The following is a 25,337-nucleotide window of genomic DNA, read 5'->3' as shown; positions in this document are numbered from 1 at the left end:
TTCCCGTATGCAGAATTTTCCAAAAATCAACATCAGACTCAAATATTAAAATGCACTTTTCTTCCTCTTCACAAATTTCCTGAAGACAAATCTTATATGCAAACTATAGGGAATTTCGTAAGCTTTTCAAAAAGTCCAGAATCGCTTCAATCAGAATCACGAGTAAAAATTTATACCCCTTTTACTGACAGCTGTTCCATAATTGCAAAAATCAGAATTTGAGGTTGATGGACATAAGTTCCATCTATCTCTCTTGCTTCCAAGATCTACAAACATCCTTTCTTCATTCAAGACGCTCCAACTTGTCAAACAACTAAAATCTTAAATCCATATTACCTCGAAAAACAACACAACTTAAACAATACTTGCACTGTAGCCAACTGCAGCACACCAACATCTTACAACTGAATAGATCCGAGAAGCACCGCTTCTCCCCCACTTAGCTTCGAGCCAACTCCTGCAACCAACAACTAGAAAATAAACAAGTACCGACAGTGTTTCATACACTTGTCGCATAAAAAAGGATAAATAATATTAGACAACACTGGCCGGACAGACCGACCTGCTCTGATACCAATTGTAACACCCCAAATCTACCCAACGAATATTTAATAAAATCAGAGTGCGGAAATTCAACATACAATTGGGATGTCACATTCAACGTAAAACAACAAACAACTTAATCACATATATCATATATAGATACATAGCACATAACTCGGATGAACCGATAAAACCTGTTTACTCTTTTAAAAAAATAAAAAGAACTTTTATTAATAATAATAATATCAATTATTCAACTTCACTTTGCATAATATTTTTATTAAACTAAAACAACTTGACCAACATCATATTACTTCATAAATTCCACTTAAAAGTTAACAACTTATAGTTATAACAACAATTAAAAGACAATCGTTCATCCCCCCGAGTGCTACGTATCAGAGCAAGACCCAACTCGAACTAACAGCAACTAAAGACTTCATAAAATCACTTCAAACTCCCACCGCTATCTTGAGTACCTGTCCATTTCCCATGGTAGGGAAACATCATTCAGAAGGGGTGAGATATCCAACAATATAAACAAGCGTATGATAAATAATATATTAGGATTAAATCATACAAAATTATCACTTCACAGTCATAAAACTATAAATCACTTCACATCGCAAAAATCAACTCATGTCACTTCAAATGAGACACAACTGTGCATATGCATGTGGTACCCAGGGCTTCAGCCCCCATCGCCAATTGCCAGTTAAACAGAGGCATCAAGGTATAAGCCTTCGTCGCTAATTTGCCAATCCAGGCCGTCGCCAAAATATGCAATGTATGCAACTCGATAATGCACATCACACAACATACAACATAAACAACAAATCCTCGTCGTCAGGCATAAGCCTATATCACCAATTCATTTACCAATAATTAGTGGTGAATATCGTCACTGAAACATCGTGCAACTTCGCATAAAACAACAAAATATAGCAACATACACATCACTGATAAATCCCAAAGAAAATAGCAGCCCATCGTATTCAACATAATGCACGAAACAACTAATATACAACAACGTCATAATAATTTCATACTCATTCAACACTCTAACAAAATATTTTTATTAACTTATTTTATACTCTTAACTCGCGAAAATTCATAATAATTAATAATTATAACTCGACAGAGATTCCAAGAACTCTAAATAATTCTATAATAATCTCTACAACTCTAAAGTGCCAAAAAAATGCTCTATTGACAACATCTAGCAATTTTCTGCAACTAATTCCTCAATAATAATAATTATAAACCCTAGGTTAATTTTCCACCACCATTGGTTGAACTTTTATAACCTTATTCACCGACGTCAATCAATTTCAACATTCAACAATACAATCACATCACACGAAACAGAGACAATCATACAACCATAACCCCCACATATCATTCATCATAATCCTGTTTATAGAGCTAGAACTCCACCCTTACCTTGGATATGAGATTTCTCTACTCTCCCGGTTGCCATAGCTTATGCCGCTGCTTCCATCTTTTCTCCGAAAATCTTTTCTAACAACGTGTAGAGACGCAACAAAAACCTTTACGAGTCTGGAACATTGTGTCCAAGAACCGCGACGATCCAACAGTTGGATTGGGAGAAACGTCCGTTTTACTAAGGTGTCTCACTGCAGAAACTTGCTGCGAAAATTGGACTTCCTCTAGCTTTTCTCTTCCGCCATGGCTCTCTTCTTCACCTCTCCTCCAAACCCTATTCCTCTTTGTGTTACGATAGTTCTTCCTTCTTCCAATTCTAAATCCAACATAATTGGGCCTAAGTTACATACCCCCTCCTTACTTCACAACAACTCAAATTAAATCCAAAGTTATTTTTAAGCTCATTAATAAAATAACACTTCAACTTTATTTCACCAAATTAATCCGATTAATTCCCATGCCAACTTAATAAAATAATTTCGACTTCGTCGATAAAATTCGAATTAAATACAAATAGTCCAATATTAATAATAATATTATTTCTTCAACGGAATCAACTTTATTAATTCTCCGACTAACCGAATAAAATCCAACTTTAACTTAATAATCCAAATACGCTTCCCAAAATAATACCGACAATTCCGATTGATCCTCGAACTTCGATTAAATCCAATGATTAAATTCTTAAATAATTTAATTAACTAATTAATTAAATTCGGGGCGTTACACCAAACACTTAACAAATGAATCAAAAGCAAAAGTATATATAAGTATTTGTAAAAACACAAATATACATAAAACACAATATTTACAAAATCCTTAATTGGCTAAACAAATTGAAAAGTGAAGATTTAGAATTTACGAACTATCCGAGTTCAATTTGTTTAGCCAACTTCACCTTGCTAAATAGCAAAAGTAAAGAGGAACAAAATCAAACACACAAACATGTACAAGTATGAAAACATAAACATGTATAAATATACAAAAACACACAAGTATGGGAATATGCACAAAATATACGATATGGACATATTTCCAAAACTTAAAACACAAAACCATCGCAATGCGATTAATCTCAAAACCAATCCCCGGCAACGGCGCCATTTTGTTGAAGCGGTAGAGCGGCAAGCAACAAAAGATTTGGAAATATTTATCCCGGAAATTATCGTGTCCACAGAGATTGGTGAGAAGAACTGCCGTTCGACTATCTCGCGTTCTAAGTTTCATGATTGGGTGCGAAAAGGTAAATGCGGGAAAAGTAAATAAAAGCAGATAAACAATCTCAATAGTCTAAGAGAAATAGTTATGGAATTGTATTTCGTTCTACCTGTCGAATACTTAAATCTGAAGATCTATCGCTCGACACTCACAATACGCATCAACATCATTGGGCATCACTCGAGATGCCACATCGGTGCCCATGTCTGCAACACCGACGAAAGCTCAACCACACTATTCACATCAACGATTTCTCCACCGACACAAACAACACGGAGGAATTAAACTCGATACCCACTATGATTGTTAGCCCTAAATCCATTTCTGCAATCCAGAAACTAACAGTTATCATTCCTAATCAAGATCTATGATGCCCATGTCTGTAACACCACAAATCCAGAGCATTTAAGCAAAAAGATCAAGAACAACAACAATGATGATTTGTAAAGCAAATACATAAATGATCCCAAGATCCACAAATATACATACAATAAGAGTAGAAATATACATACAACACCCACCATTGGAATGAAACAAAGGGAAGAGAGAAGATGAACCGAAAAGATCTCACCGGTACAACGAAATTGAGACAGATCCATGATCAATCCACATGACGTCGCACCCAATGGTGTTTCCTAAGCCTCTAAACTATCAAAATTGGATCAGAGCCACTCCATGGGGGAAATGGATGATAAAAAACCCTAAAAATGTGATTTTACAACATATTTACCAAAACTGAAGTCGCAGACCGCGCTAAGCGCGCCCAGCGCGCTAAGCGGGCTGTTTTTTATTGTTCTGAAACCTCCAGACTGCGCTTAGCGCCAAAAACCCGCGCTAAGCGCCCAACTTTCTGCCAAACGGGTTAAAAATGCTCCCAGACCGCGCTTAGCGTGGTCAAGCCCGCTTAGCCCGCTCAACAGAAAATGGAAATCTTATTTTTGGTCATATCTTGAGAACCGTAACTCCGATTTGCGCCCAGTTCGAAGCGTTGGAAAGCTTATTCCATGCTCTATCTAACAATGAACAAATTGCAACCAAATTGATGAATTTTATCATCCTTATTTTGATCCTTGTCCGCCGATGAATTGGTAAAATTGCGTGTTTGCCGCCGTGTCTTCGACACTTTATTCCTCAAAGCTTCGAACACACATAAATACCTACAAAAAGACAACAAAACTATCAAACGATATACATTTACACGAAAAAGTAACAAAACACAAACGATACAAATATACACAAAAACGGGGAATTATTCAAACGGTATTAACAAAAAGTATCGATAAGTGCCACTATTTACAAACACAAAATAACTACATTTTGGCACTTAACAGGTAGTAAGGAAGGGATTCGGAAGATGTGTTGGGTTAGTTGGGAGAAGATTTGTCGTCCGCAAAAGGAAGGTGGGTTATGGGTGAGGAACATTGAGACGTGTAATCTAGCGTTGGTTAGTAAATGGGGATGGCGATTCATTTCGGATAGAGATGCGGTTTGGTTCAAATTGTTGGAGTTTAGATATGGTGGGGGATTGGAAGCTCTTTGTGGTGAAAGTTCCAATAGGTTTTTTTCGAAAACATCGCTTTGGTGGAGGGATGTTCGGAATGTGTGTGGATTTAAAATTAACAACTCTCCTTGGTTCTCGGATTGCATCTCTTGGAAACTAGGGGATGGACATCTTATTCATTTTTGGGAGCATGCTTGGTTGGGACCTACACCTTTCAAGGTGCTTTTTCCTCTACTTTACGGTGCGTGTCTTCTTTCTAATTCTTTACCTGCATCCTCTTCTTCTTCTTCTGTTTTATCTTGTGTGGACGAAATGGGTGCTTGGGTGAACAATGGGTGGAGGTGGAATGTGGAGGTGGCAAAGGATTTTTTAGAGACGGATGTAGCTTGTGAACGGGCTGTTTTGCTTTCTATATTGGAAGGTGTTGCGCCAAATCCGGGGACGATTGATAAATTGGTTTGGTGGAGGCATGTTGATGGTTTTTCAGTTAAAAATAGTTTTCGGTGGCTTCACACGTTGAAAAGTGACGGAGTGCTTTTGGATGAAGCGAGTTGTTTAGAATTAAATTGTTTATGGAAGGCAAGGGCTCCTAGTAAGGTGAAAGTGTTCGGGTGGAGATTTTTGATTAATGCCCTCCCAACTCGTAAGGCTCTTTGTTTGCGCGGATTGGATATGAGTGTTTTCAACATTTCTTGTCCTTTGTGTGGTTTAGAGGAGGAATCTTTGGATCATTTATTTCTTGGTTGTGTTCAATCGCTTGTTGTTTGGAAAAAGGTGTTGATTTGGTTAGGCTTGACAATGGAGGAGATTCAAAGGGCCATGAGTGACATTCACGGATCCGTTCTAGGGGTCGAGGTGGTGGACCGTTTTCGTCGCTTTTTGGGTGGAGCCATTAATTCTTCTTTCATTGCTTTTGTATGGCTTTTAGTTTGTTGGTGTATTTGGTTAGGTAGAAATAAGGTGATGTTCAAAAATAGTGTTTGGAATCCCACTGAGATTGTGTTGGTCATTAAGAATGTTGGTTGGGATTGGTTCTCTTTTCTTATTAGAGACAAGGATATTGGTTCGATTGAGGATTGGCTTGTCAATCCTTGCTTGTTTATTGGTATGTAGTTTTCTTTTTTTTGATGTCCGTTTGGATAGCTCGGTTTCGTTTCTTTTCTTTTGTATTGGGTTGCACCCCTTGTGCGTTTAATATAAGTGCTTATCGAAAAAATTATAATACCATTAACTTTATTTATTTATGGTTTAGAAAAGTAGAGTTTCATATTAAAACTCAATCTAATTTGATTAAATATTTTAATAAATATAGTTATGAAATCAATTTATCATCTTTAACTAATTAAAAATATGGGTCAAATCAAGTCTCAAATTTAGTTTCAATTAAATTAAATTTTTAACCAAAAAGAAATAATAAATTTAAAGATAATATAATTTTAAAATAAAATAGTTTAATAATATTAGTTTTCAAATTATAAAAAATATATTAATACTGTATTTAACATATTTTATATAGATCTAAAAATATCATAAATAATATCTTTATAAATTTATTACAATAGGAAAAAAAAAACGCTGGCATTTATACATTAATTTGAAAGCTTGAAGTAGAGCAACATATACTACAATTGACATACATAAGTTTCAAACTGAAAGAGTGAATAAGTTGAACTTGAATAGGATCTAAATGGGGGAAGAGTGAACACTCAATTGAATTGAAAATGATAACTTACATTTGTTGTATTTGGGGTAAATTTATAATTATACAATAATAACATTCTATTAATTATAATATAATTTAAGAACCATTCAAAATTTGACAACTAAGGATTTACAATTTAAGAACCCATACACATATTTTCTGTTTGCACTCAATATAGTAGTAATTAATGAATATTTTTAAACAATCACGAGTAGTTTCACATGGATCTGGAATAAAAAAATACAATAAAAAGTGTTAATATAACATATAATAAAAGAGTATGAAAGAAACTACAAAATAAAAAAGAAAATATTTGAGAAAAATGATTTACACATAGCCTTCACTGAAAGAAGGAATAGGGACAAAAACAAAACTATAGCATAAACAAATTTAAGAGTTTTAACCATATTTTTTATCTTTTATTTTACAAATGACTGAGATTTGATAGATGCGTGTAAGTTTAATTATGCTAAACATAATTAATATTTATAGCAGTAAAATATATAATATATTTTAATTGCTTCTTTTACACTCTTAATAAATGTCTTTTCTACACATATAGAAAAGGGGTAACAAAAAATTACTTTATAATTTTTAGATCTATTTTTTTTAAAAACTTTTCATCCTTTGGTGATAGAAAGAAAACAACATTGTCATGTATAAGTTAAATATACGTATATTTTTTTAAAAATAATTTTTATAATGTTATATAATTTTGTGTAAAAAAAATTTATAAAGAAATTTTTAATAAAAACTTTAAATGAAAATTTGATTTGAATCACTGTTTTAAAAATCGGACCGGATATTAAACCGGTTAGGGTACTGAGTCATTGATTTATTGGTCGAACTACTGGGTCATTGGTTGAATTGCATGACTAAACCATATTAAACCGGATAACTCGGTAAAATAGACCGGTCGTTATAACAAAACTATATAAGTATAAAACATGTCGAACAAGATGATTCAGTCTTCAATATATAATCAGTACTTAAGTTTTTTAAAAATATCATATCATAAATAAATTCACAAGTTCATAATTAAAATTCAAATTTTAAACATAGGTATCACACATAATAAAATAGTACAAATTACAAGTATATTTGCAAACAAAATTTAATCGCAACACAATCTAATTGAATAAATTATAATAAAATAACTTCATTGTCTACTAAAAATAATTTTAAAGAAGAAAAAATTGTTTCAATGTTGGTATCTCCTTCATGAATATCAAAATCATCTGCAACAAAATCAAAATTTTATTGAATTTTAAATTGAACAGTTATTCTTAAAATGTTATTTTAAGTATTTTATCTTTTTATTGAATTTTTTGTTTGAATATCAAAATTTCAAAAAACCACTTAATTTTAAAGATATTTTAAATAGATTTTTATAAAAATTATTTTTGAAATACCATTTTTTGAAAAAACTGCGGCTTTGACTATGGTTTAGTCTTCAATAATGTTTGTTTATCTTATATGATGTTAAAAATAGTGTTTCAATTTAGAAAAGCAAATATTGAAAAACTTATAATAATTTAAAAACGATTTTGTAAAATCTATTTTCAAAAATAAAGAGAAAAAAATTATCTTTTTAAAGCTGAAACAAACTGTTTGTATTATAGTGTGATTACGTTTATATTATTTGATTCTACATTCCTAATCTGATTCCTAAAATAAATAAGTATATGAATTTAAAAATATAATGCAGTTTGATTACTAACAAAATTAGTTTTTGATAATTTCTATTATGAAATTAAAATTGGAGATGAAAATGCATATATTAATATTAATTATATTTAAAAAGATAGATAAGTTATACTCCACCCGTTAAATATGATAACTACTCGTTGACAACATTTATGGTATCTCAGTGTGTATGCTTATGTAATAAAAAGGTATAGTTTATAGTTCTCATCATTAAATTTATCTATCGCTCTACCTATACTTCTGTTTCTAATTAACAATGCAAAATATATCATATAGCTTTTATTACGAATGAAAATAAACTTCATTCCTAGACACTTAGCATTTATACATTAAATTATTTTTTATCTTTTAAGTAGAAAATAAATACTCTTTCCATTCTCTTTTATAAACAAATTTTATTGTTTAGATTTACTTAATAAACGATGTATTTAGTTTATATATAGTCCAAATACAATATTTATTAAATGAACCTAAAAAATAAAATTTGCTATATTTTTTATAAATGATAGTGGAGATCTAATATTTTTTATATAAAATATATTTTTTTTGAGTTTTTTAGGAGTAAAGAGTGTTGCATGTCACATGTCTAGACATGTTAATGAATAATAGGTTTGTACTACTGTTTAAAGGATAAAGTAGTCTATTATTTTAGGGGAACATGATAGTCATTCATCCCTGGTGTTGTGTTGCTTCTGCTGCTCTGGATGAGGTTGTGTGTAGGATGTCGTATTGGATGTTCTAACATCCTGCCTGTTGAGATTTATGAAGAGCCTTGACTACTGTAATATGAGTTATGTGTGCTGCTTCTGCTGCATGTTTTTCTAATCTTTGAACTGAGATAGTTCAAGGTTGAGTTCAAGGTTGATTTTCTTATGCTTTGGGTTTTCTCTCTAAGGGGGAGAATTGGTTCTGTATGACTGGGGGAGTAATGGACCTGTCTAATTGTACAAGCTATTGAGCTATGTTAATGTTATGTCAGACCACATGTCTTGACATTTGTTTTCTAGAAGATGATGATTTGTAACTGCATAATCTCAAATATATTCTAATGATCGTAGAATTTACAAAGTTTACATGTTTTCATGTAATTTGTGCTTTTGTTTGTGGTTTTATTACCTTCTCCAAGTTTATTGTGCAAAAGGTTATTTTAGCCAAAATTTTCCAAAGGGGAATATTGTTAGATTCATGGTTTTAAGATTGACAACAATTTTGCTAAAACATGGTTCATGATAGATGTTGAGCAAGATGTCATAACATCTTGATCAAATTGATACAATAGAGTGTGAAGGTTGCATTGAAGACAGATGTTTTAATAGATGTTGTAACATGCTGAACCAGAACATCAGTACAAGCTTGTGAGAATTAGATCAAATTCTAGTTGGTCAAAGAATAGCTTCCTTAGTTCGACAAGATATGTGTAACACACCTCTAATAACCCGCGGCAAATAAACAGTTATTAAATCAGAGTAACATGTAGAGAGGTATCACAATTCGTAAATAATGAAAATACACGTCAGTATAAGTCATGCATTCACTGAAAACAACTGAAATTATAACTCATTAATAAAATCATGTTTTACACAGCGGAATCAAACACACAGAGTCAACATTCATCATTGATGTATCCGACTCAACCAACAAAACCAATTAGAGTTATAATCAAATTCAAAACAAACATGTTCCCAGTGTTACATCTACCAGAGCATGACACCGACACTATAACTAAAAACCGACTTATGAGTTAATCCTCACCAAGTTGCGCCGCTATCCTCAATCTGAAAATGACAACAAGTAAGGGTGAGTCTCATCACAGTTAACCAATGTTATTGCATCATAAATAATAACATATCATAGTTATATCGTTCACCCAATTGTTTCATATTCAAACAAATCATCATTCACACATCCACAGATACACAGACAGTCATCATATAACATATATCATCATGTTATAAACAAATCATGCACATGTATGAAACTGACTCTATGCATGTGGTACCAATCATCACCAGTGGAAATCATCCACCGACCGATCTATCATCATCCAGATACGGCCCTGCCGGCACAAATTCCACACAATGGGAATTTTGCCATTCACTGAATCCTCTCATCATCTAGGATTCAGCCCTCATCAATGTTTATGAATGCATGCAACATATATACAACATACTGCCATCATCATCATCCTATGAGTAGCACCATCTATACTCATTCCATCATCATTATCAAGCATGTTCATATATATATTAACATCATTCAATACAATCAACATATCAGTAAACCACACATCACATCACAAGGTTTACCTATTCTCAAACAGCACACAAAACAGGCCTACAGATCGAAAGTTACACATCATTGGACTTTCCAGAAAATCACAAAACAGAAATTTGCACACACAGCGTCCATACGCGTATCATCAAGCCCATACGCATCCATACGCGTACCACTATGTCCTATACCCGTATCATACGCATTTCAACAGGATCAGATTTTGCCTAAAAGCAATCTCATACGCGTACCAGTCCTGCCATACGCGTATCACCAGAATAATTTTCCTCTTTCAAAACTTCCATACGCGTATGAGCATCCTCATACGCTCCTCATACGCGAAACACCAGTACTAGGTATCTGGGACAGGGCACCTGCGTATCATACGCGTATGGCCCCTTGGGAGTGTCCCTCATACGCGTATGACCTCATCCCATACGCGTATGGCACTGTTTCATACGCGAAACACCAGAAAAATTGCCCAGAACCTGCAACTTCATAACAGTCCAAAACCCATTCGTTTTTACTCATACCAATCCACGATTTTGAGTCTAAAAACCAGAAAAATTCGCATCTAAACAGCATACGAAATCATCCACAACCACAGTATATGATTCTATAATCAATTTCATTCATCATACCCTAAATCTATTAGTTATTAGGGATTCACAGTCCAAATTTCAATGATGAACACATACACAATTCCAGAATATAGAATCAATGGACCCAACCATACTCCTAATCCATACTATCACCTATAATACGATAAAAGAGATTAAATGGAGAGTCTCCCCTTACCTCAGATAAAATCTTGGTTCTTGGTCTCTCCCTCTACAGTTCTCCTTCACGTTCCTTGTTCCCACTTCTGTTCTTTCACGTTCTTTCTTTTCTTTGTTTCCCAATTCCCAATTATTTTATGAAAAATAATAATATTGAGATTAGTGAAAGTTTTACTAAATTACACCCCCATCTTTACTATTTCCTCATATGGCCCAAATGCCTTAAACCATTATTTATTCATTATTTCCTCAAAATTTCTAATAATTCTAATTATTAATTAAATATTCCAATTTAAATTAATAATAAAATTATACGGGTGTTACAACTCTCCCCCACTAAAAGAGTTTTCGTCCTCGAAAACATACCTCAGTTAAAAAGTTCTGGGTAAGAATCCTTCATCTGACTCTCTAGCTCCCAGGTAACGTTTCCCTTAGCAGGTCCTCCCCAAGCCACCCTGACCAAAGCTATTTCCTTGCCTCGCAATTGCTTCAGTCTTCGGTCTTCAATCCTCACAGGTAAAGTCTCAACCGTCAAGTTATCTTTCACCTGTAATTCATCTACTTGGATCACATGGGACGGATCCGAAATGTATTTCCTCAACTGAGACACATGAAACACATCATGCAAGTTTGCAAGCATCGGCGGTAACGCGACACGATATGCCACTTCTCCCACTCTTTCAGAAATTTAGAATGGTCCAATAAAACGCGGAGTCAACTTCCTTGACTTCAATGCCCGACCAATTCCTGTCGTAGGAGTAACTCTCATAAACACATGATCTCCCTCTTGAAACTCAAGTGTTTTCCTCCTCTTGTCATGGTAACTCTTCTGACGACTCTGAGAAGCTTTCATCTTCTCTTGAATCATCTTAATCTTTTCCATAGTCTGTTGTACAATTTCTGGTCCAATCACAGCACTCTCACCCGATTCATACCAACACAACGGCGTCCTACATCTCCTACCATACAAAGCCTCAAACGGAGCCATACCAATACTCGAATGATAACTATTGTTGTAGGTAAACTCGATCAAAGGCAGATAGCTATCCCAAGTACCTCCTTTTTCCAACACACAAGCACGTAACAAATCTTCTAACGACTGAATCGTCCTCTCAGTCTGTCCATCAGTCTGCGGATGATAAGCAGAATTTAGTCTCAGCTTAGTACCTAAAGCCTTCTACAAACCTTCGTAGAATTTAGACGTAAACCTCGGATCTCTGTCTGACACGATACTCGAAGGGATACCATGTAAACTAACTATCTTCTCAATATACAATTGAGCTAGCTTCTCCATCGGATAATCCATTCTCACCGGTATAAAATGAGTAGACTTCGTCAACCTGTCCACCACGACCCAGATAGCTTCACAATTTCTGACAGTTCTCGGCAAACCCGACACAAAATCCATTGATATGCTATCCCACTTCCACTCAGGAATAAACATCGGTTGCATCAACCCATATGGTTTCTGATGCTCAATCTTCGACTTCAGGCAAGTCAAACAAGAGTACACAAACTCAGCAACTTCTTTCTTCATACCAGGCCACCAAAACAACTTTTTCAAATCATGATACATCTTGGTAGCACCAGGATGAATGCTCAATCTGCTACAGTGTCCTTCTTCCAAAATACGCTTTCGGAGTTCATCAATATCAGGAACACAAACTCGGTCACCAAACCTCAGTATACCATTCTCGTCGACTCTGAATTCACCACTCTTGCCTTGATTGATCAAAGTCAACTTATCAATCAATCCAACATCGGCTTTCTGACCTTCTCTGATTTCCTCAAGGATACCACTAGTCAGCTTCAACATACCCAATTTGACACTAGTAGGAGTACCTTCACACACTAAACTCAAGTCTCTGAATTGTTCAATCAAATCCAATTCCCTCACCATTAGCATAGACATATGCAAGGTTTTCCTACTCAAAGCATCAGCAACAACGTTTGCCTTACCCGGATGGTAATTCAAACCAAAATCATAATCTTTCAGAAATTCTAACCACCTTCTCTGCCTCATATTCAGCTCTTTCTGGTCATAGAGATACTTCAGGCTCTTATGATCACTGAATACTTCAAATCTCGAACCATACAAATAGTGTCGCCACAACTTCAAAACAAACACCACAGCTGCCAACTCCAAATCATGAGTCGGATAATTCCTTTCATGCACTTCGAGTTGTCTCGACGCATAAACGACCACTTGTTGATTCTGCATCAATACACCACCTAACCCCATCAGTGATGCGTCACAATAAACTACAAATGATTCTGTCGGATTCGGCAAAATCAAGATAGGAGCACTAGTCAACCTCCTCCTCAACTCTTGGAATCCTTCTTCACACTTGGTATCCCAAATAAAGGTTTGTCCCTTCCTGGTTAATTTAGTTAACGGCAATGCTAACTTCGAAAATCCTTCAATGAACTTTCTGTAATAACCTGCGAGACCAAGAAAACTACGAATCTCTGACACTGACTTCGGAGCTTCCCACTGAGATACAGCTTCTATCTTTGTAGGATCAACAACAATACCATTCTTAGAAATCACATGTCCAAGAAAACTGACTTCCTCTAACCAGAATTCACACTTCGACAGTTTGGCAAAAAGTTGCTTCTCTTTCAACAGTTCTAACACAGTTCTGAGATGTTCGGCATGTTCTTCCTCACTTTTAGAATATATCAGGATATCATCTATAAACACCACTACAAACTTGTCGAGGTAAGGATGAAAGATCCTGTTCATATACTCCATAAAAACACCAGGCGCATTAGTAACTCCAAACGGCATTACAGAATACTCATAATGTCCATACCTCGTTCTAAAAGCAGTCTTTTGAATGTCATCATCTTTCACACGTATCTGATGATACCCAGACCTCATATCAATTTTACTAAACACACTCGCACCAACCAACTGATCCATCAAATCATCAATCCTCGGCAAAGGATACCGATTCTTGATAGTAACCTTGTTCAATTGTCTGTAGTCTACACACAGTCTCATTGAACCTTCTTTCTTCTTCACTAGTAACACAGGTGCACCCCACGGAGAAACACTAGGGCGGATGAATTTCTTCTCCAGCAATTCTTCTAACTGCTTCTTCAGTTCGGCCAACTCAGACGGCGACATACGATACGGTGCCATCGACACTGGACTAGTTCCCGGAATTAAATCAATAGAAAACTCCACTTCTCTTTCCGGTGGTAATTCATTCACATCTTCTGGGAAAACTTCTGGAAATTCACATACCACAGGTAATTTTCTACTCGCCACTTTTTCTTTCACATTCATCAGTGCGAACAACATAAACACTGTTGCACCATCCCCGATAGCCTCATTCACCTGTCTAGCTGTCATTTCCAGATTATCCGTACTAACCTCTTCAGGAAAAATTACCATCTTCGCAAAACAATTGATATGAACATGGTTGAATTCCAACCAGTTCATTCCCAGGATTACATCGAGTTGTTTCAACGGAAGGCACACTAAGTCCATCCCGAATTCTCTGCCAAAAATGTCAACCGGACAATTCAAGCATGCAGACGAAGTAGTTACTGAACCCGACGCATGAGTGTCAATAACCATACTTCCATTTATATCAGAGATCTCAAGATTTAACCTCTCAGCACAATCCAAAGAAATAAAAGAATGCGTTGCTCCGGTATCAATAATTGCAACTAAAGGTGTGCCATGAATGAAACACGTACCTTTAATCAACCTGTCCTCTGGAGTAGTCTCGGACCCGGTCAAAGCAAAAACCTTTCCTCCCGATTGGTTCTTCTTATTTGGCTTAGGACAATTAGGACTGATGTGACCTTCTTCTCCACAGTTATAACAAGCCACAACCCTCTTCTTGCAGTCAGCAGCAATATGACCCACTTGGTCACACTTGTAACACTTCTTCTGATCAAGCTTGCACTCATTCCTACGATGTCCCATCTCACCACAATTGTAACATCTGATACGAGCATTGGAATCTCCCCCACTGGGTTTCTTCCAATCGACAGGTTTACCTCTACCATATGGCTTACCTCTATCCATAGGCTTCTTACCCTTTCTGTCAACCAACTCGCGAGAGTGAGATGACTTCAGCTTGATGCTATCTTCCTCAAAAATCCTGCTACAATCTACCAGGTCAACAAACCTCCGGATTCTCTGGTACCTGATACCCTGTTTGATCTCATCACGAAGACCATTCTCAAACTTGACACATTTTGAGAACTCGCTAGCTTCGTCGTTGTTGTAGTGCACATAGTACTTTTCTAGTTCCACAAACTTGGCAACATACTCTGGTACCGTCATGTTACCTTGCACCAGCTCTGGAAACTCAACTTCCTTTCTGCCTCTGACATCTTCAGGAAAATACCTCCTCAGAAATTCCCTTTTAAATATAGCCCAAGTAATTGCTATACCACCAGCGTCTAGTTCAGCTCTGGTCGCTAACCACCAGTCATCAGCCTCCTTAGATAACATGTGAGTGCTAAACCTCACCTTGAGATTTTCAGCAGAGTCCATGACTCGGAAAATCCTCTCGATCTCCTTGAGCCATTTCTGAGCACCATCTGGATCATGCGTGCCTTTGAACAATGGAGGATTGTTTCTCTGAAAATTCCCCAGTTGCCTATCAGCACCAATCCCTGCTCCTACAGTCCCTCCTCCAAGCACACCAGCAATCATGCCCAGAGACTCAGCGAGAGCATCATCGTTCCTTCCTCCTCTTCCAGCCATTTGTTCTGCTTAATCACAACAATCCAGTCAGAACAAAAGTATCGACAAATAACTCGGATTAGTCGCATACACAGAAAGAATGACTCTAAGACTCTGGTCACAACGACCGACTATGCTCTGATACCACTATTGTAACACCCCCCTAATAACCCGCGGCAAATAAACAGTTATTAAATCAGAGTAACATGTAGAGAGGTATCACAATTCATAAATAATGAAAACACACGTCAGTATAAGTCATGCATTCACTGAAAACAACTGAAATTATAACTCATTAATAAAATCATGTTTTACACAGCGGAATCAAACACACAGAGTCAACATTCATCATTGATGTATCCGACTCAACCAACAAAACCAATTAGAGTTATAATCAAATTCAAAACAAACGTGTTCCCAGTGTTACATCTACCAGAGCATGACACCGACACTATAACTAAAAACCGACTTATGAGTTAATCCTCACCAAGTTGCGCTGCTATCCTCAATCTGAAAATGACAACAAGTAAGGGTGAGTCTCATCACAGTTAACCAATGTTATTGCATCATAAATAATAACATATCATAGTTATATCGTTCACCCAGATAAAATCTTGGTTCTTAGTCTCTCCCTCTACAGTTCTCCTTCACGTTCCTTGTTCTCACTTCTGTTCTTTCACGTTCTTTCTTTTCTTTGTTTCCCAATTCCCAATTATTTTATGAAAAATAATAATATTGAGATTAGTGAAAGTTTTACTAAATTACACCCTCATCTTTACTATTTCCTCATATGGCCCAAATGCCTTAAACCATTATTTATTCATTATTTCCTCAAAATCCCTAATAATTCTAATTATTAATTAAATATTCCAATTTAAATTAATAAAATTATACGGGTGTTACAATATGCATGCCGTCGAAGTATGTTCACATGCTAGTATCGAAGACCTACATAATGTAGTTGAAGTGTGTTCTAGTATGTGGGTGTCGAAATGTTAGGGTTGCTAGTATTTCCAATTGGGCATGTTTTTTATGTCTATTGTTTAAGTTAGCTTGTAATGAGTAGTTGTGAAAAAACCCATTAGTTTAGTATGTTAGGTTTATTATAAATAGTATACTAGTATCTCATCATTGCATACGACAAATCCTAATTTAGGGTGAGAGAGTTATTTGTTATTCTAGTAACACTTGTAATATTGAAAGAAGAGAAATTAAAGAATAACAGTTATAACCAATCATTATTGTTGTTCTTCTTGCTTCCATTGTTTTTCTATTATACTTTGTTCTTGGCATCGTTTTCACAACAAATTTGTGGGGTGAGCATGGAAAAGATGACTTCAACAAAGTATGAGATTGAAAGTTCACCGAAGTGAACGATTTTGTCTGTGGAGCTTGAAGATGAAAGCCCTATTGGTTTAGTAGGGTTATTTGGAAGCGTTGAAGGGAGCGGCGGCTATGAACGTTGCGTTAACGGAAAACAGAAAAGACGACCATGATCGAGAAAGCCCACAGCGCAATCTTGTTGAGCCTTGGTGATTGATCAGTGCATCTTGTGGCACATTCTCCTATATATTTTACTTTATTTTTGCCTTTAATTGATTTTCATACTTAATTTTCAGCTTTAGGAACTTTCACGGAAACAATCATAATTAGAGTTTCAGGAATTCGATTGAGCCATCCTAATTATCGCCGGAAATCTAAGAGAGAGAGAGCTACGACTTTTGTGTTGGAGTCGAAGTCATATTTGGAGCGCATATTTATCAGATTTTCATCTTAAGTTGCAACCTTAGTTTATTTTCATTCTGGGTCATTAGTTTTGGGCTTGGGTTATACATTTGACCCAGTTGGATTGTAATTAGAATTGTGTTGTTTTAAACTAGACCCTAGCAGCCGAAATAATCAAAATTTTCAATAATCGAGTTCTTGGTGGTCCATCATCACCTTCCCATATATCAATTCACAAGTGTCTCACTAGAAATGGTCCTTCTCAACTGGGTCTCTCCAATCTTGGACGAACACCGACTCAAATTTTCAACATTCGATTGTCCACGATGGGTAAAACAAAATAACAAACATCAAAATTCAAAAATATCAACAATCGGGTTCTCAGAGGTCCACCATCGCCTTCCAAGATCATAATTCACAAATGTCATATTAGAAATCTTCCTTGTCTACAGACTCTTCCAACCCTAGATCACGACGACAAATACAATGAAGACACTTTTAAAATAATACATCTTTTTGTTAAATTATATTAACATAATAATTAAAACAAATTAAAATAGATTTATCAATCTATATAATTAAATATATTGATACTTTCTTTCAATTTTTTTAAAAAATAATTAAAATAATATTAAAATAAAACAGAACATATAATTTTGATAATAGGTGATAGTAATAATTTATTTTATAAAAGATTGTAAATCTATTATGGTATTTTAGAAATATATAAATTCAAAAATAATTTATTTTATAAATGAATGTCAATCTATTATGATATTAGATCAATTTACAATATTCAGTTGATTATGTATGTTAATTTAGTGTTAAATGTAGACTTTGGAATTTCAAAATACATTGTTAATATTTTATCTTGAACAATTGTGAAATAGTCATTAGTTTTACTATTATTAATAATACCATTTATTTTATTTATTTAAGGTTTAGAAAAGTAGAGTTTCATGTTAAAGTTCAACCTAATTTGATTAAATATTTCAATAAATATAGTTATGAAATCAATTTATCATCTTTAACTAATTAAAAATATGGGTCAATTCAAGTCTCAAATTTAGTTTCAATTAAATTAAATTTTTAACAAAAAGAAATAATAAATTTAAATATAATATAATTTTAAAATAAAATAGTTTAACAATATTATTTTTCAAATTATAAAAAATAAATTAATGCTTTATTTTAATAGATCTAAAAATATCTAAAATAAAATCTTTATAAATTTGTTACAAAAGAAAAAAAACGGTGGCATTTATATATTAATTTGAAAGTTTGAAGTAGAGCAACATATACTAAAATTTACATACATAAGTTTCAAACTGAAAGAGTGAAAAAGTTGAACTTGAATACAATTTAAATGGGGAAGAGTGAACACTCAATTGAACTCGAAATGATAATTTACATTTAATGTATTTGGGATAAATTTATAATTATAAAATAATAGCACTCCATTGATAATAATATAATTAAGTGGGCACATAACCCATTCAAAATTTGACAATTAAGTTGGATAGAGTTACTCAACTTTTTATTTTAAATGGATAAATAAGAATTTACGATTTAGGAAACGATACACATACTTTCTCGATGCACTCGACATAGTAGTAATTAACAAATACTTTTATACAATCACGAGTAGTTTCACATGGATCTGGAATAAAAAATACAATAAAAAGTGTTAATAAAACATATAATGAAAGATTATGAAAGAAATTACAAAATGAAAAAGAAAGTATTTGATAAAAATGACTTACACATAGCCTTCACTGAAAGAAGGAATAGGGAAAAAAACAAAACTATGGCATAAACAAATTTAAGAATTTTAGCCATATTTTTTATCTTTTATTTTACAAATTACTGAGATTTGATCAATGTGTGTAAATTTAATGCAATGCTAAACATAATTAATATTTATAGCACTAAAATGCAGAATATATTTTAATTGCTTCTTATGCACTTTTAATAAACGTCTTTTATGCATATTTAGAAAAGGGGTAACAAAAGATACTTTACTTTTAATAAACGTCTTTTATGCATATTTAGAAAAGGGGTAACAAAAAAATATTTTATAATTTTTAAATCTATTTTTTTAAGAAAGTTTTCATTCTTTGGTGATAGAAAGGAGACAATATTGTCATGTATAAGTTAAATATACGTATATTTTTTTAAAAATAATTTTTATAATGTTATTTAGTTCCATGTAAAAAAATTTACAAAGAAAATTTTATTAAAAACTTCAAAATGAAAATTTGGTTTGAATAGTTATTCTTAAAATATAATTTTTGGTATTTTATCTTTTTATTGAATTTTTTGTTTGGATATCAAAATTTTAAAAAATCACTTAATTTTGAAGTTATTTAAAATAGATTTTTATAAAAATTATTTTTGAAATACCATTTTTTGAAAAAAAATGCGGTTCTAACTATGGTTTGGTTTTCAATAATGTTTGTATATCTTATATGATGTCGAAAATAGTGTTTCAATTTAGAAAAAGCAAATATAAAAAAAATTTATAATATTTTTAAAAACAGTTTTGTAAAATTTATTTTCAAAAATACAAAGAAAAAATCCATCTTTTTAAAGCTGAAACAAAATATTTGTATTATATTGTGATTTCATTTACATTACTTGATGCTACATTCCTAATCTGATTCCTAAAAAATAAATAAATAAGTATATTAATTTAAAAATACAATGCAGTTTGATTACTAACAAAATTAGTTTTTGATAATTTATTTTTATGAAATTAAAATTGGAGATGAAAATGCATATATTAATTATTATTTTAAAAAGATAGATAAGTTGTACTCCACCTATTAAATATGATAACTACTCGTTGACAACAATTATGTAATAAAAAGGGTATATTTTATAGTTTTCATCCTTAAATTTACCTATCGCTCGACCTATACTTATGTTAATAATAAACAATGCAAAATATATCATATAGCATATATTACGAATGAAAATAAACTTCATTCCTAGACACTAGCATTTATACATCAAATTATTTTTGATCTTTTAAGTAGAAAATCAATACTCTCTCCATTCTCTTTTATAAACAATTTTTATTGTTTAGATTTATTTAATAAATGATTTATAGTCATTTATCCCTGCAATATAAGCGTGTTTTGTTTTGCCCCTTCTAAAATAAAAGTTTTTAAAAACTTTTTTAAAATATTAAAATTCTATGTCTTTTGTCTCCTAGATGACAAAATTATCCCCTGTAAAAGTTTTTGTTTTTGATTTACCACCCTAGTCTTTACATACTTAGGAGGTACCTCAAAATTATAGGGGGGTATTTAAAAAATTTCACTTTAAAAAGGGGTAAATCAAAACACGCCTATATTACAGGGGGTAAATCACTATTAACCCTTTAATAAATGATGTATTTAGTCTATATATAGTCCAAATACAATATTTATTAAATGAACCTAAAAAATAAAATTTGCTTATAAAAGATAATGGAGATCTAATATTATCTATATAAAATATTTTTTTTTGGAGTTTTTTAGGAGTAAAGAGTGTTGCATGTCACATGTCTTGACATGTTAATGAATAATAGGTTTGTACTACTGCTTAAACGATAAAGTAGTTTATTATTTAGGGGAAGCATGATAGTCATTCATCCTTGGCGTTGTGCCGCTTCTGCTGCTACTGATGAGGTTGTGTGCAGGATGTCGTATTAGATGTTCTAGCATCCTGCATGTTGAGGTTTATGAAGAGCCTTGACTATTGTGCTCTGAGTTATGTGTGCTGCTTCTGCTACATGTTTTTCTAATGTGTGACCTGGGATAGTTCAAGATTGAGTTCAAGGTTGGTTTTCTTGTGCTTTGGGTTTTCTCTCTAAGGGGGAGAATTGGTTATGTATGACTGGGGAGTAATGGACTTGTCTAATTGTACAAGCTATTGAGCTATGTTAATGTTATGCCAGACGACATGTCTTGACATTTGTCTTCTAGAAGATGATGATTTGTAACTGCATGTAATCTCAAATATATTCTAATGATCGCAGAATTTACAAAGTTTACATGTTTTCATGTAGTATATGCTTTTGTTTGTGATTTTATTCCTTTCTCCAGGTTGTTTTAGCCAAAATTTCTCAAAGGGGAAAATTGTTATATTCATGGTTTTTGGATTGACAATAATTTTGCTAAAACATGGTTAATGATAGATGTTGAGCAACATGTCATCACATCTTGATCAAATTGATACAGCAGAGTGTGAAGGTTGCATTAAAGACAGATGTTCTAATAGATGTCGTAACATGTTGAACCAGAACATCAATACAAGCTTGTGAGAATTAGATCAAATTCTAGTTGGTCGAAGAGTAGCTTCCTTAGTCTTACAGGATATGCATGTCGTCGAAGTATGTTCACATGCTGGTGTCGAAGATCTACATACTGTAGTCGAATTGTGTTCTAGTATGTGGGTGTCGAAATGCTATGGTTGTTAGTATTTCTAAATAGGCATGTTTGTTATGTCTATTGTTTAAGTTAGCTAGTAATGGGTATTATGGAAAAAACCCATTAGTTTAGTATGTTAGGTTTATTATAAATAATATACTAGTATCTCATCATTGCATATGACAAATCCTAATTTAGAGTGAGAGGGTTATTTGTTATTCTTGTAACACTTGTAATATTGAAAGAAGAGAAATTAAAGAATAACAGTTATAACTAATCATTGTTGTTGTTCTTCTTGCTTCCATTGTTTTTCTATTATACTTTGTTCTTGGCATCGTTTCTACAACAAATTGGTGGGTGAGCATGGAAAAGATGACTTCAACAAAGTATGAGATTGAAAAGTTCATCGAAGTGAACGATTTCGGTCTGTGGCACTTGAAGATGAAAGCCCTATTGGTTTAATAGGTTTTTTGGAAGCGTTGAAGGGAGCAGCAACTATGGATGTTGCGTTAACGGAAAACAGAAAAGACGACCATGATCGAGAAAGCCCACAACGCAATCTTGTTGAGCTTTGGTGATAAGGTTCTTTGACATGTATCAAAGAAGACGGCGACATCAGGGTTATTGGTGAAACTTAAAATTTTGTTCATGACCAAATCGCAGGTAAATCGACTCTACCTGAAGGAAGCTTTGTATTCATTCAAGTTGATTAAAGAAAAAGTGTTGGCTGAGCTGTTGGATATGTTCAACAAGCTGATCCTTGATCTTGAAAATATTGATGTGAAGATCGATGATGAAGATCAAACGCTATTGATGTTGTGCAGTTCGCCTAGGTCACATGCTCACTTCAAAGAATCTCTTTTGTATGGAAGGGAGTCCCTGACCTTTAAAGAAGTCCAATCATCCTTGTATTCTAAGAATCTGAATGAACGAAAAGAGCATAAACCTTCGATGGTTCGTGAAGGTTTGGCCCTTAAGGGAAAATTCTTGCGAAAGGATGGTAAGTTCGACAAGGCAAAAGTCAATATAAGTCTTACAGTGGCAAAGCATATGATATTCGATGTTATCATTGTAAGAAGGAGGGTCACACAAAAAAGGTGTTCCCTGAACGCCTTAAAGATCATGGAGGCCATTGTTCAAGATGATTTTGAATCGTCTGATGTCCTTGTGGTTTCAAGTAGTGATTGAAGTCAGGAGTGGATTATGGATTCAGGTTGCACTTGCCACGTGACTCCAAACAAATACTTGTTCGAGGAATTATGTGATCAAGATGGTGGATTTGTATTGCTGAGAAACAACAAAGCTTGCAAGATTTCAGGTGTTGGATCTGTTTGATTTATGTGTGTATGGGGCACGAAGGCACGTTTACATTTATGTATGTGTATATATATAGTAGCACTTATGTACTCCCTCCGTTTTTTATTATAAGTCGTTTTAGACTTTTCACACAGATTAAGAAAAACAATAATTGTTGTATGAAAATGAGAAATTATGAAGGTTTTTACAAAATTATCATTCATCAATGACATGTGGAAGATAAATTAATACAATTGAAAGGAGATAGAATAATAAATATTTAAGGATATAATAGGAAAAATAGCATTAACTATTCATTGGAATTGTAAAACGAATTATATTGAAATACAATTTTTTTTCCAAAACGACTTATAATAAAAAATGGAGGGAGTATATGATAAGAAAACATAGTGCGGGCACGAAAAACATAGTGGGAGGCACGTGCCCCTATTTCAATGAAAATAGCTCTGTCCCTGATTGTATTGGATTTTGGTTTGTAATTTTGTAAATATATTCAAGTTGTGTTGCTGGATATTACTTGCATTGCAATTTTGGAGTTTAAATTTGATTTAGTTTTCAAAAACTTCTTGGACATAGATAGTTTCCCTGACTTTTTATAGAGAGATTCCTAAATGAATTCACTTTATTTTAACTTAAAATAGAAATGTAAATACTTTGTCGAGTTGCTTTTTTCCGTTTGTGTTACAATGTTGGGAGTTTTAGTTCAATATTAGCTCTGGAATATGTTTCGACGTATAGATTCGGTTCCCCAACTTTTTATAAAGTGATTTCTACATGAATCCACTTTAAGTTAGCTTAACTTAGAACTAAATTCGGTACTCTAGATGCCAATTCATTCCTGGTCTTTTGGCTTTCTCTTGAGCCTTCTTACAATGAGCATCTTTTCATACTGTATACATACACAGGGTCCATGAACCCCTTTGCTTTTTCTTAATTCTTGTTCCTTACATTTAATTGATTTATTAAAATATTGTTTTAGTTAGTTAATTTTGTTAATTAAGATTGATTAGTTCTGTTAGTTAGTTTTTATTAACTTAGTTAATCGATTTAACAAATTTGTAATTAATTGATTAAATGATTAACTCAAATGCTTTCTCAAATATACTTCAAACAGTTGATCTAACATCAAGTCATTTTATACGTAAAAACTTTTTTTCTTAAATAAACGGATTGAATTGACGAGCTGGAAGAATTTCGAACCTTTTCCTAAATTAATCAGATATTGGTAAAGAGTTATAGACTAAACTCGTCTTAATATTTTTAATAAACGGATTAGACGGGCGAGCTGGAAGAGTTTCCAACCTTCCTCTAAGTGTTTGAATACGAGACAAATAGCTCAGATATTTGGCTCTCATATCATATAAAAGAAAATTAACCAATTAAATTTATTTTTTCCCTCGTTCCCGTGCGACTTAGAAAACCTTTTCATAAAGGACATGTTTATCCATTCTTATGCAACAAAAAACCAATGCTTATGCCTTTCCCGTGAGCGCAAACAAGCAATGTTTAACCGTTACAATGTGATTTGAACATTATTTAATAAAATCAACCAAAAATACATAGTCTTTTACCACAAATTACAAAGCTCTAATTTCTTCATTACATCTTAAGGATAAGTAGGCACAAGATTTCGAAATCTTGGCAAGCACACTAATAAAAAAACCTTTTCTTTTCTCCTTTCTCGCATAATAAGTAAAAGATCATAACCTTTCACGCTAACAATCATGCACAATACTAACTAAATGGGTACCGTTGAGTACAACAGATATGAAGGTTTCTAATACCTTCCCATTGCATAACCAACTCATGACCCCGCTCTTGTTTGCAACGACCATTTTCTTTTTTCGTGGGTTTTATCGATATTTTCCCGTTACTTTTGGAATAAATAAAGTTTGGGGGAAACTTTATGAATTTCAAGTGTGCGATGTGTAATGCCCCAGACTGCTTTCGGGATGAGACTGGCCCAACAAACCAACACATGTCTTTTCACCATGCTTTGACC

At 33.6% G+C, this 25,337-nt stretch overlaps 2 long non-coding RNA genes across 2 annotated transcripts; both read right to left on the bottom strand.

Moving 5' to 3' along the window:
• Positions 1-6,418: 6,418 nt before the first annotated feature.
• LOC131657252 (uncharacterized) lies at positions 6,419-6,873 on the bottom strand. The gene is made up of 2 exons (XR_009300557.1): positions 6,742-6,873; positions 6,419-6,637 (listed from the first exon to the last, which is right to left on the bottom strand). It is a non-coding gene; the product is annotated as an uncharacterized LOC131657252 (long non-coding RNA).
• A 12,059-nt stretch (positions 6,874-18,932) lies between these two features.
• On the bottom strand, positions 18,933-19,644 carry LOC131657251 (uncharacterized). Its single transcript, XR_009300556.1, has 2 exons — positions 19,367-19,644; positions 18,933-19,263 (listed from the first exon to the last, which is right to left on the bottom strand). It is a non-coding gene; the product is annotated as an uncharacterized LOC131657251 (long non-coding RNA).
• Between the last annotated feature and the right edge of the window lie 5,693 nt (positions 19,645-25,337).

The sequence above is a fragment of the Vicia villosa genome, linkage group LG3, assembly GCF_029867415.1.
Source record: "Vicia villosa cultivar HV-30 ecotype Madison, WI linkage group LG3, Vvil1.0, whole genome shotgun sequence".
NCBI lineage: Eukaryota > Viridiplantae > Streptophyta > Magnoliopsida > Fabales > Fabaceae > Vicia > Vicia villosa.
This window is presented reverse-complemented; position numbering and strand designations above follow the sequence as displayed.